A 14,558-nucleotide genomic window follows, 5' to 3' on the forward strand; every position below is an offset into this window, starting at 1 on the left:
AATATTCACAGAATCTATAGTAACTCCACTCTTTTCATTCTTCATTCCATGAAGCTGTGTTTATTTATTCCATTTTGCTATTAGGTTAGGGGTTTCTAAATTTTGTTCATTCTTTCAAAGAATCAACATTTTGGTTCGTTAATTTTTAGTATTGTTATTTTAGTCTAAATTGCACTAATTTCTACTGATACTCTTAATTTTCTCCCTTTTATGAACTTTGAGATTAATTTAGTGTTGTTTTTCTAGAAGTTTGAGTTGCAACAGTAGGTTATGTGTGCTCTTTCTATCTTCCACATGTGAGAATTCATTGCTACGTATTTCTCTATTAGGACTACTTTCATTGAATCTCACAGGTTATAATATGATGCATTTGCATTTGCATTTGATTGTATATACTGCTAAATTCTTTTTGAATTTTATATGTGGCACATTGGTTTTTCAGGGGACTATTTATTTCCATGTGTTTATGGAGTTTTTGCCATTAATTTCCAGTTGTATTGTAATATAGGCAGATAATATTCATGGGATAATTTCTGTTCCTTTTCATTTATTTAAGTATGTTCTATGGAGCAGTATGTGGTATATTTTAGAGAAAAATCTCATGTGAAGCTGAGAAGAATGTGCATTTTGATGTTGTTGGGTGGAACATTCTGAGAATATCTAATAAATAGATTTGTTCACATATTTAGTTTAATGCTGTTCTTTCTTTGTTGTTTTTTTCCATGTATGTATCTTTACTTACAAAGGGGTGTTGAGGTTACTCATTACCATTGTTTTATTGCTTACTGTTTTTACATGTTTATTAATATTTGTCTTAAATGGTTGGGTGTTTCCATATACCATTGTATTTGGAAGCCATGTAAATTTAGGTTTGTTATTTTACCCTCTTGAATGTTTTTTCTAACAAGTATGTAGTGACTTTCTTTATGTCATTTGATGATTTGTGTTTGGATGTCCATATTGGTTGCAAACAGAATCTCTTACCCTGTGTTTTTCTGGGTTCCTGTTGAATGGATTTTTTTTTCCCTGACTTTCAGTCTATGTGTTTCTTTGTGAGTTAAATGTGTTTCTTGTATACAGCATATTGTTGAATAGTATGTCTTGATCCATTCTGCCAGTCTGTTACTTTTGATTGGTTAAGGACATGTACATTGATGGTTAAAACTGATATGTATTGGCTTATTTTGGTCATGTTGTTTTCCTGTTTTCATCTCCCTATTTTCCCTATGATTTAATTCCTTGCAGTTCTTGGTGATTTATTTTTATTTCTTACTTTTGGAAATATGGTAAGTTTATCATTATCTAGAACATGTTAAATTTTTAGTGGTCATAAATGTATTGTTTTATTGTCATGAGAGTATCTCATTTTACATTGATTTTAAAAGATAATGTTTTAGTGTACTTCAATCTGATTTGGAAGATTTATTTCCCCTAGGAATACTTCACTTCAATTCCTTCTTTACTTGAGGGTTTGTGTTAAAGGTGGTCATAGTTCTAATGGGCCTTCCTTTATGATTCATCTCTTTTCTCTAACAGCTTTTAAATTTGTTTTTAGCTGAATTTCTGGGATCTTGATTTCTGGGCATACAATTATTTTGTTCATGGCTGTTTTGAGTTCTGTATGTCTAATTTATCTGTATGTAAGATTCTGTTCCCATGTTTGAATTTTTTTATGTTATTGCTTCTGCAAATATTTTTAATGGCATCAATGTTAACGCTATTTTCCTTTGCAATGCCTTTTAGCTACTGAATTATTATTTCATGATCCCTCATTATTTTTAATACATATTTCCTTTAGTGATCATTGTCTTCAATTTCTGAAAGACTTTGTCAGTTCTAATCAAGAAGTTTTGCTAGCTTTCAAAGGAATTGTAAGTTTTCTGAATATTACTTTGTATATTTTTATGCATTCTACTTCTTTGCCATATTTTCCATTCAATATTTCCACCATTTTCCTTTGTTCCTCTTTTTTTAATCTATGTCTTTTGTAGTTATGCTAAGTAAGTCTTTATGTTTGACTTCACTTTTTTTAATTTTTTAATCCTATTTCCTCTACAGCCTTCTGGATTTCATGTTTTATTTTCAGAAATTTTGGTAACTTCTAATTTTGTATTTTTGACCATTGGATCAAAATCTATAGTTATGTTACTAAACTGATTGCATGTAAGAGTTTGCACACAAAGTGTTGTTCCTTGGTAGATTGGTTTTACCCTGTGTTGGTAAATATTATTTTTGATCTGATTTCTTCTACAGTCCCATAGATTTTTTGTTTTATTCCACTGGCTATCTTTTCAGAAATTTTAGGAGTGTCTCTTCCTATTTATTCTATTGTTATATTCTTGTATTCATTCTGGGAGGGCTCAATGCCTGAGATTGCATTTTGTTTTTCCATTTTGTGTTTTTCTATTTCATAAGAAATCATTTTGTTTCTGTGACAATATTTGAGAATATTTTTAGCAGATAGATAGATTACTAGTATGAAGCCTTTCTAGGAAGAGTCTGTTCTTCAGGAATGTTTTGTGTGTGAGAGTTTCTTAATTTACGTCTGTTGCACTATCCTACATTCCCAATTAATTGACAGTGGAATGTTCATATCTGTTGGGCTTTATTGCCAGTTTTTGGTACAGGTCTCTGATTAAGTTATCACTACAGAGTTTCCTGGTATAGTTCCAGTAGTGAGAACAACTGATTAAAGCAGATATGACAGTCTAATAAAATAGTAAAATTAGCAATCACAATAGCATCCAGAATGATGTAGAAACTGACAAACTTTGGTAATTACTGATTTTGAATTTTAAATCATATGATCAAAGTCTAGAGTTATCTAACAGAACCTATTGCAAATTAGGAGTTTCTATGTAAAGCGTTTCACTTGGTAGAGTAGTTTTACTTTGTAGTGGGAAAATTTAGAGTAAGCATACTGTATAAAACAAAGACAACTGGAAAGATATGGAAGTAAAATTTAATGACAAAAGTTAGTAACACAAGGTTTGCAAAACTAGAGGAGATATAAAATAAGAAGAGATATTTGAGGGTTTATCTTAAATTTATCTTTGGGTTTGGGGGGATAGGATTAGTTTTAAGTGGCTAGAATTCTCCTCAGCTCCTTAGAAAAGAAAGAAAAACTTAAGCAGTAAAAGAAATAAAAAGAAAGAAAGAAGAAAAATGAAGAAAATTTGAGTAAAATAATGTAAAATAAGCAAGATAAAAATAAAAATAAATCAAGATAAAATAAATTTTAAAAATAGAAAAAAGAAACAAAAGAAATCTAAACAACATAATAAAGAGGGCTGCCCCAGGCATGTGGTTCTATTCAATACATTTATTCTTACATATAATGCCGGTTCAACTAAACTGTCAACTGTTTGTCACTATTTCAGCCTTTTCAACATTGTTATTCTCTCCTCGCCACTATGTACACCTTAGTCAGGTCTTGCAAGCAATAGGCATTTTCCAGTCACTGAGTCCTGTGCTGTAGGGGAGGGGTCAGTCACTTGAATTTCTTCTGCAGGGCCAGTTGTTAAGTCCTGGATTCTTCCTGGGATGACTAGCCTAGGAGTATTGTTGTGATCCAAGTACTGGTTCATATTGTCAACTTACTCAGGCTTTCCCAAGATGTTAGTCCCACATGTCCATTGTGTGCTGTCCAGCCAGAAACCTACTGTGTCATTGCAGGCTTTGCAGGCCTGCCTGGGTCCTCTGGATGGATGGAGGGGTCACTAGCACTCTCTGAACCCTGATTGGGCCCTCTGGATGATGGGAAGTTGTCACCAGCTTTCTCACAGGCCAGTCGGGATTCTCTGAGTCTAGGTAATATTTTAAATTAAGCTTAAATGCTGGGACCAAAATAACGTATATAAAATACTTGTAATAATTTTGACACCACAGTTGCCCATCTGGAAGAGTGAGTTGGGCTGAGCCACAGGACACCATTCCAGCCTTGTAGACTGCCCTCTCTCACCAAAGGCCACACCTCAGAGCTGGGCCAAGCCGAAGGTCCCCATTCTAGACTTGTGGATGACCCTCTCTCATCCGAAGGCCACACCACAGCTGCCCACCAGGAAGAGGTCGCTGGGCCAAGCCGTGGGAAACTGCTTCCACCTTGCCTGTGACCTTCTTTCACCTGGAGAGCACCAGCACTACTGCCACCACCTGGAGGAGGGAGCAGCCCTGCTGAGGAGGTTTGAGGCCTACCTAGGCCATGGGGTGACTCTCTATCAGCCTGGGGAGCATTGCCATCCATGGAGTTGGATTGTTACATAACATCCAATTCCTGAGAATGAGATCCTTGCTTTAGGGGTTTGGGGGGCTGCTGGGCTTGGAGCCACATTAGATTGGGCCTATCAGGATTTGGGATTGTCTGGACCACACCAGGTAGCCTTCTTTCCATCAGGAAACTTCGTTGAAGAGGGCGAGCTGTGTAGCTTGAGGATGCTTTAGTTCTACCTGAGAAGAGCCTGGCAACACTCTTTTAATCTGGGGGCTTCACTGCCCAACAAGGGAGCAACACTGCCAGAGGAGTCCCAGGAGTCCAGGACATAAGAGACAATTACCAATGTCCAGGGGAAGGTTTGGAACAACACTTGAAGCATGGAATTATAGGAAAATGACAAAACAAAAGACCAAAATGCAATCTCAAACAACCAGCCAATCCCAAGAAAGCCTAGGAGCCATGTACATAGAAGAAAATACATGCCATATGCCTGAAATACCTGAAATAATAGTAACCAAAATAAAGAAGCAACTCCGGGAAGCTTTAAAGGAATTCAAACTAGAAATAATCTCTCAGGTAAAAGAAGAAAAGATAAAAGAAATGAAGGAGACGCTGAACATATCTAAAGAAGACACAGTTAAAAAATTGGAGGAACTAAACAAAAAGATAGAATTCCTGGATAAACAATATAAGAAACAAACAGAATATATAAAGCAGGGATGCAAAGAGATATACAGGAAATCAAAAACTCCATTAAAAGTTGTAAAAACCACCTCAATGAATATGAAGATAAAATTTCAGACCTCAAAGACAAGATTGCAGCCAGTGAACAAGAAAGGAAAGATCTCTTAAAAATAACAAGAAATCAGGAAATATTTCAAGAACTGCAAGATGATGCAAAGAAAAACATAAAGTTGATAGGGATAAATGAAAAAGAAGGGGACAACAAAAAGGATGTGAAGATGATATTTAGAGAAGTAATAGCTAAAAGTTTCCCAAATATGAGATTGGAAACTGATATTGAGATCAATGAAGCATATAGAACTCCAATGCACCAATTAAAAGAAACAGACTGGCAGAATGGATCAAGAAACAAAATCCAACCATATGCTGTCTACAAGAAACCCATCTAAACTAAAAAGATACTCACAGACTGAAAGTCAAAGGACGGAAAATAATACTTCATGCAAGCGGAACCCCCCAAAAAAGAGGGGGTAGCTATTCTGTTTGCAGAAAATGTGAACTTCAAAATAATGATCAGAAGAGATATAGAAGGTCACTACATGCTGGCTAGGGGAAAATTTCAAAAGGAAGAGATAACTATCTTAAATATATATGCACCAAATTCCAGAGCACACAGTTATATAAAACAAGTATTAACCAGAAATGAAAAACCAAATTAGCAGTAATACAATTATAACAGGAGGTCCTAACACACAATTGACACCAATGGACAGATCAAACAGACTGAAAATCAGCAAAGAAATAAAAAAACTGAATCACATCTGTTAACAAATGGATTCCATAGACATATACAGAGTAGTCCACCCAAAACAAGAGAATACACATTCTTCTCAGCAGTACATGAGTCATTCTCTAAAACAGCCCATAAATTAACTCACAGAACATATTTAAATAAATGTAAAAGAGTTGAAATTATCCCTTGCATGTTATTGAATCATAGTGCTATGAAATTGGAAATTAATGATAAAATACACTGCAAAAATCCCACAAACACATGGAAACTGAATAACACACTCTTGAGTAATCAGTGGGTCACAGAGGAAATTAAACAATACATACAAACAAATGAAAGCACAAATGCACCTTACTGGAATCTGTGGGACACAATGAAAGCTTTCCTCAGAGGAAAATTTACTGCACTGAGTCCCCACATAAGGAAAGCAGAATGAATACAAGTAAATAACCTGATGTTACACCTCAAACATCCAGAAAAAGAAGAGAAAGTCAAACCCAAAGCCAAGAGAGGAAATTATGAAAATCTGAGCAGAAATCAATTCAATAGAGACTAAAAAACAATCCAAAAAATCAATGAATCAAAGAGTTGGTTCTTTGAAAGAATAAATAAAAAAGATAAGCCCCAAGCCAACCTTATTTAAAAAGGGAAGAAAAAGCTCAAATTCATGCAATAAGGAATAAAAAAGGCCAAATCACTACACACCTTATAGAAATACAGAAGATCATCAACACATATTTCTTAAACCTCTACTCTCAAAGGTTTGATAACACAGAAGAAATCAACAGATTCTTAGAAACATAGGAAGTACCAAATTCGGTCATGAAGATGTAAAACTGCTGAATAACACAATTTCTATTAATGAAATTGAAAACGTAATTAAGTCCTTACCTACAAAGAAGAGCCCAGGCCCAGACGGATTCACTGAAGAATTCTACAAGAAATACAATGAAGACCTAATGCCAGCACTCCTCACACTCTTCAATGAAATTCAAAAGGGGGGGGGTCCTTCCTAAATCATTCCTAGAAGCAAATATTACTCTAATACCAAAACCTGAGAAGGACCCAACTGAAAAAGAGAACTACAGACCAATCTCCCTAATGAACACAGATGCAAAAATCCTCAATAAAATATTGGCAAATAGGATGCAGCAAATCATCAAGAAGATCATACACCACGACCAAGTGGGATTCATCCCAGACATGCAGGGATGGTTCAACAGACATAAATCAATAACTGTAGTCCACCATATCAATAGAGCCAAGAGTAAGAATCTCATTATCATTTATATCGATGTAGAAAAAGCTTTTGATAAGGTCCAGCACTCATTTATGATAAGAACCTTACAGAAAATTGAAATAGATGGTATTTACCTCAATATAATAAAGGACGTCTATGACAAACCAATAGCCAAATGGCCAAATAACTAAATGGCCAAAAATTGAAGAACTTTACTTTAAAATCAGGCACAAGACAAGGATATCCCTTATCACTGCTCCTATTTAATATAGTACTGGAAATACTAGCCAGAGCAATTATACAAGCAAAGAAATAAATGGCATAAAAACAGGAAAAGAAGAAGTTAAATTATCATTATGTAAAATCGCCAACAACAAATGCTGGAGAGGCTGTGGGGAAAAATGAACTCTCCTGCACTGCCGGTTGAAATGTAGACTGGTGCAACCATTGTGGAGATCAATCTGGAGCTTTTTCAGAAAGCTGGGATTGGAAGCCACATTTGACCCAGCTATTCCACTTCTAGGCATATTCCCAGAAGAACTGAAAGCATCATACCACAGTGATATATATGCACCCAGGTTTATAGCAGCACAATTTGTGATAGCCAGATATTGGAAACAACCTAAATGTCTATTAATTGAGGAATGGATAAAAAAGTTTGGTATTTTTATACAATGGAGTACTCCTCAGCTATTGAGTGATCACATTGACATATTTATAAATAAATGGACGCAGCTTGAGACCATACTCTTAAGTGAAATAAATCAACTCACATGTATGAATACTGAATAGTTTCCCTAGTGAAAGGAATGATAACAATACATAAAAGTATGTGGTAATCATGATTCCCACTCATATTGGTTTGAAGCCATATAATGTTTTCACTGATTAATTGGAATGTTTATAATCTGGGTTGTTCGATTTTTTGTCTGTGATAGTACGAAAAGCTATTTTGAAGAAAATAAGACATTGTAATTGCTAGTGCTGACTTACTATCATCTTTTTTTGAAGTTGCATCAAGCTGTTGTTCATCTGTTTCCATTGGTTTTAACATGTTGTATCATATTATATTTTACTATATGTGATAGTATAAGCAAAATTTTTATAGGCAAAGCGATAATATAGAAACCGTTGTTCATTTTCTGTTAGCTGATTCTAATACCCTGTAATACTTGCATTCTCTTGAATGGCTTCACAATGTCTTAATATGTTTGATGCTATAGGATATGAAGTTATACTCACATATTTCAAGGTAAGTGAAACTATGGTGACTACTATTATGTTAGGTTATCTGGTGGTGAAACACAATGATGCTTAAATTGTTCGGGTCTCACCTGTATTGCTCTGTTGCTATGTCCTCTTTTGTCTCAATCTTCCCCCTTTTTTTCCTTTTTTTAAAAAAAATAATTTATTTTTTCTTATTTTTTAATTAAGGGCAAACTAAATTCAAAAATAGCAGGATATGTTATAGTAATTGTTTTTTTTCCTATTAACCTGATTTGAACCCCCGTAATGCTCTCCCCATCTTGTTCTGACTGATTTTGCTATATTATGTTTAGTTTAATATTATCAAGTTTGAGGGTATACGCAACCACTTTGAAGGCAATAAGATTTACTATGATGTCTATTATGGTTTCACTATTATCTTCTTTTGAAGTCCTATAAATTCCTCAGTGTAGATTATATTGGTATTGTTCTGTACTCTTTTGTTCAACTCTACTATACCTGATGATATAGGCAACTCTTTTTAAGATAGCAAGAGGCATAATGGTAACCATTGTTGATCACCTGGTATTCTGTTTTTGCATCATGTACTCTATCCAACCTTCTGTTCTAACTGACTCTGTTTTGCTTTGTCACATTTTGTTTTTTGGTTTTTTTTTTCTCTTCAAAAAAAGAGTTATAAGAACTGTAGGAGTAGTAAAACCCAAAAATGTAATTGTTATTGTTAAAAAAAAAGAAGAGGAAAAGAAAGTGATCTAAAGGACATAATTTCATGTATATTTAAGAGTTTAGGAAACAAAACCGTATTACTAAGTTTTTGTTGGATCATTAAACAGAACTGTCTGCTATCTCACTGTATGAATGTTCACTTCATATGCTTTAATTTTGTAATTTGGACAACTGTTTGTAAGATGACAATATGTAATCTATTAACTAGTGATTTTTTATCTTGAAGTTCAGTATTACTTGTAGCCTTTTACTGCTTTGTTTTATTTCTCTCTTTAAATAAAAAATTGTAATAATTTTATGTGACTTTATTTTATACATAAAAAGAATTTCAAAATACTGTCTGTTTTTGCTTCTTTCACTATTGGCCCTGGTATATGGAAACCCTCTCATGTTCACATAATTCTATGGGTATCTTCTTTGGCCCATATCCACACATAAATTAACTACTTACAATTGTAACATCACACAACATAATAGATATATTTTTGGTGTGACCTGTCCAATATGGTAGTCAATAGTATAAAGAATTTGAAAAAATATGCAATATGTGTAATGGAATTTCAAAGTCCTCCAATTATTTTTTAGTCAGCACACTGGTATTCAAAATTATAACATTTTAGAACAGTTTTTATAAAGTTTAGAACATAGTTATAATGATTATAATAATTTTATTAATTTAAAGTGTTTTCGTGTGTTCCCAGATACTCTATTTCTAAATGTCTAAGAAGAAAGCTTATTGAGAAAAATGTAGATATGCGGTATTAGAATATAGATCTTTAGGTGTACAAAAAATGAATTAGCATCTGATTTCTTTTTCTGAGGCTAATCTCTAGTTCACTATTCCTTAAAACTTTTTTTTTTTCTACATTTGGGATTTGATACAACTGTGGGTGCAAGAAAGTCCTAATTAGAAATAAATATATGGAAAATTTTTCAGTGTCACTGATCATTCCCGAGATTCAACCTGAAACAGCACTGAGGTTTTGTCTTACTCTAGACAAAAAATAAATCAATAACAAATACTTTTTGATTGTGGGGAAAAATGAACACTTTTCTACTGTTCATGGGTGTATAGAATATTACAGCATCTTATCTCCTTTAAACACTAGGATTGGAAGTCCCATTTGAGTCAGTCTTTTCCCTTCTGGGTATCTTCCCAGAAAAATTAAAGACATCATACCACAGTGATATATGTATATCCATGTTTACAGCAGCACAATTTGTAATAACTAAATTTTCAAGCAACTGAAATACCAATTGAGGAATGGATAAAAAAAAAAGATACGTTCTTTTTATTCAATGGAGTATTACTCATCCATAAAGAATGATAAACTTGAGACTTTTATAGGTGAATGGATGCAAATTTAGAGCGTACATATAAGTAAAATAAATAAGATTCACATGTGTAAAAATCATATTTATCCTTGGTGTGATAAACTGAAATAGTAAAAAGGTATAAAATATAGAATAGATATTGTGAAATAGGAAGAAATTGTTAAAAAGGAAATAGGAGCTAGAATGGGTGAACAGTGAAAGGATAGTAGGCAAAAGTGAAGAATGCAAGCCACTCATACTATTAGTGTCTTTAAGTTCCTTTAAAAAGGAAGTAGCAATATCAATTGGAAAAAATTTTATGCCCATATCTTCTACCCTGAGGAATTATTTAAAGATAGCAACTTGCAACATTAATTATTGTTATTATATCACTGTGTTATGAAATTTTGTTTTACCTCTTTTCATAAAATAAAAAAGAGAGCCCTAGATGAATTACTCTGCCATTTTACTTGATCCCCAGAAACTACAGTGATCTCATTTCCCAATCTAAAACTCTAAGATTAAATAAAAGATATTTTCATCTATATCAAAGAAATAGAGCTAGTATCAAATTACTTTGTAACATATGTGATTTTAAATATTATTTTTGATAATCTGAAATATTGTGCTTTGAAACATCCATAATAAATGACAGTATATCCTCCTTTCCCCTATCCCAGTTACTTGTCCCCTTTGAGCAGCTTCTTACCATCACACAACATTTATTGTAGATTTTGGATCTTATTTGCTCTTTCAGTTTCTTAAACTAGGGAGACAATATGACATTTGCATATGTGAGTTAGATTTATTTCACTTATGAATATGGTATCAAATTGCCAATATGACTATAGTACTAATTTTGTTAGTTCTTGGAAAAGAAGTCAATACTTATACAATTAAATCAACTTTACATGTCTGCATCTTGCAGTCTAAGCAGCCCTGTTGAAGATAAAAATATGAAATATAACAGTCATTGTTAAATTACAAACATCTTGTTTTGAATGCCCATATTTTTTATTGTTTTGGTTTGTTGTTTGTATTCCTCTTTTGCTTTTTATTTTTCTTTTTTGTGTTTGTTTATCTTAAATAAAAAAGACATTACTAGTATTATTTCCTATTAATTGGCATAAATTACATCAAAAATATTCATAGTAAATATCATGTGTAATGTTTGGTTACACTTTTGTGTTCAATCATTATCAATTACAAAGAACCTTCCATTCACCTGAATGGAATATACTTTTATGAAGAATATTCTCAGGTAATAATTTATTCAATAATTGTACAATGTCAGTAGAATTTATTGAGTGTATGGTGTATTGGTGACATCTTTTAATATAAATCTTTTAATATAAATTATAGTGTATGGTGTATTGGTGACATCTTTTAATATAAATTATAGTACAGGAATCATGAATCATATTTTACATATAGAATGAGGTTTAGAATGATTGAAAATCATATCTAAATTTAATTCCTATGTATGTTATAAAAATTTAAAATTAGATTCTTTAGTTGTAATAGAAGATTAGTTCTTGTTATAACTCAATTCATAAAAGGCTTAGTTTAGCCCTGGATGTACAAATATAGGTAAAATCAGAATGTATTCCTTCAAATATAGGGGAAAAGGCAACAATGCTAAGTTGCTTCAACAATATTCAACATAGTACTGGACATACTAGACAAGCAATTATATAAGAAAAACCAATAAAATAAATTCAAATTGGAAATGAACAGATAAAATTTATTTTTTACATGTAATATGTAGAAAATCCTAAAGATAAATTAAAAATGAAGGACCAAATTCAGCAATGTTGCAGAAAAAACAAATCAAAATATAAAAATTGGCAATATTTCATACTCTAATTACAAATGTTCTGAAAAGGTAACTAAAAAAGAATATTTGCAGTAACATAAAAATAAATACAATTCTTAGTAATAAACTTATTCAATATGATTAAAATCTTTTACTGTAAAAATTATAAAACTTTGCTGAATGAATTTTAAGTGGAAACAAACACATAAAAAAGCATCCCATGTTCATGAATTGGAAACTTTGACATTTATAAACTTCTTCTTATAATTTGAGGTAATTTTAACAGAGATAAAAAAATAAAAATGATGTAAAATAAGAAAATGGTCTGAAAAGAAATGCTGAAAAATATGGATTAGTTTGATACTACTGCAATTGTTTTTTATCTCAAATCTTATAGAAAACTTATAATAACTAATATAGTATGCAAGCATAAAAAAGGACCAAATGGACAAAAGCAGAGCACTACTAAATACATTGTGTTCATGTATGCACAAAGGAATTTTTAATAAGGTACCTAGAAAACACTATGAAAAAATGATAGTCTTTTTATTAAAAGGTATTGGGAAACCTTGGGCTCTGTATAACAAGTAATGAAAACAGATGTTTGTCTTTAATAATATGCAACTTAAAATGAAATGAAAGACAAGTATAAGACTAAAATCTTTTAAAAATCTTCAAAAATCACATGAGAAAATGCTTCTTGTGGTTGATGTTTGATAAATTATTTTTACATGACTCCAACAACACAGGCAAGAAAAGCAAATTTATAGCTGGGCATGTAACCAGCAAAATTTTTTACAAAGCAAAGGAAACAGTTAACAAAAAAAAAAATAAGTTATACAAAGGCACAAAATACACTTTTTAATATTCTAATAATTCTTAAGTTCCTTTCTAATTTTAAAAGTGAATATATGAGAACTTGTATATATTTAAAGTACTCAATTTAATGAATATACATACATAGTGAATATTTAATGAATATACATACATAGTGAAAGGATCAAATTAAATGTCACAATAAAAAATCTCTACTTAACACAAAGAAGATAGTAACTGATGAATAGTGAGAAATAAAGATATAAGAAAAGACAATAAACAGCAAAATGGCAAATATCTTAAGATTACATTAAATCTGGATTTATAGTACACTTGTATCAAACACTTAAGATTGGGAAAATGGAGTTTAAAAACTGATTTAATTATGTGTTCTGTACAAGTGACAATGACAAACCCTATTAGTATTCCCCTTTTTCAAGTATTCTGAATTGGATTAATCTGCAATATCAGATTTTCTGCTTATCCAGCTTGCATGTGAAAGACTATTGATGTGTGTATGTGTATATGTTGTCATTTTTCTATTTATTTCTCCCAATAACTTTAATGTGCCTATGCAAATTTCAGAATCTACACTGGTTCTTGGGGAAAGCAAACACTGAGGAGGAAATTTCTGAGTTGGTTGTGGAATTTGTGTAATTATCTCTTTAATGTCACAATATTTTAAGTAATAAAGAAAAAGTGGTAATTCATGATGTGAATTTTTTATTAATGTATGCTAAATAACTGCAGGTTATTTGCATAAGTTGTTTCTTTGACATCAACAATTCATTAGAATTCATTATTAATCAATATTTTATGAAGAGATAAGTATCTCCATATAAAATTATTTCAAATATTTTCAGAAAACCAAGACTCATAATCTTGTTGATGGAATATTCCTAAAATTTTAATAAAAAGTACAAAGTGATACAAATACAGGATCTGCTTAAGTATTTGACTTCCCAGCCTTACCACTATGTAAAATGATATTTCAGATATCCCCTGAAGAGAGTGATATCACTTGGAAAAATACCGCTGAAATTGCAAAAATTCTTCCTCATTATGGCTGAACTCCAATGTGAACTGAACTCACAGCTGCATAAAGTGTGTACTGTTAAATTGAGGGCAGTAATTTGAAATCAATTGTGTTTCTAAATTGTTATGAGGATGTGTCTGGGAACTGTGATGATGTGAAGCATACTTAGGTTATATTCTCTACTTTTATCAGTCTTTCTTTATAGTAAGAAAGATTTGAATAACCCCAATGGGTGAACTCTTGTCACACCAGGATGCTTAATCATGTCGACAGAAAAAGTGACCTACCTCTTCAAATCAGTACAGGCTGATGTCTCACTCCAAGTACCAGCAGCCTTTCTCTATCCTTAGTGATCACTTCACTTCTTTTTGATGGAAGCAACCAAGTAATTATTGAGGAAGTTTCTATACATTCTTGTGTGGGAGTTGACATGCAAGGGAATTGTGATGTTATGCAAGACTTACCATCACCAATTCACTTCACTTCTAGAGCTAAAACTATCCTTAAGTGCCAACAAATCCCTACAGATGAGATATAAATGCAACCCAAAAAGAGGTATGTTACACTAAAAAAATAAACAAAAAACTTCTTTAATATTGTAATTAAAACAAGAAAAAAATTGTGGAATATCACATACAGAATGGATGTTAAGAGTGTGGTTTAAATGTTGGGAAAATCAAAATTAACCCAGGG

This window comes from Cavia porcellus, unplaced genomic scaffold, assembly GCF_034190915.1.
Source record: "Cavia porcellus strain 051 isolate PalLab524CR breed Dunkin Hartley unplaced genomic scaffold, mCavPor4.1 scaffold_3, whole genome shotgun sequence".
Lineage (NCBI taxonomy): Eukaryota > Metazoa > Chordata > Mammalia > Rodentia > Caviidae > Cavia > Cavia porcellus.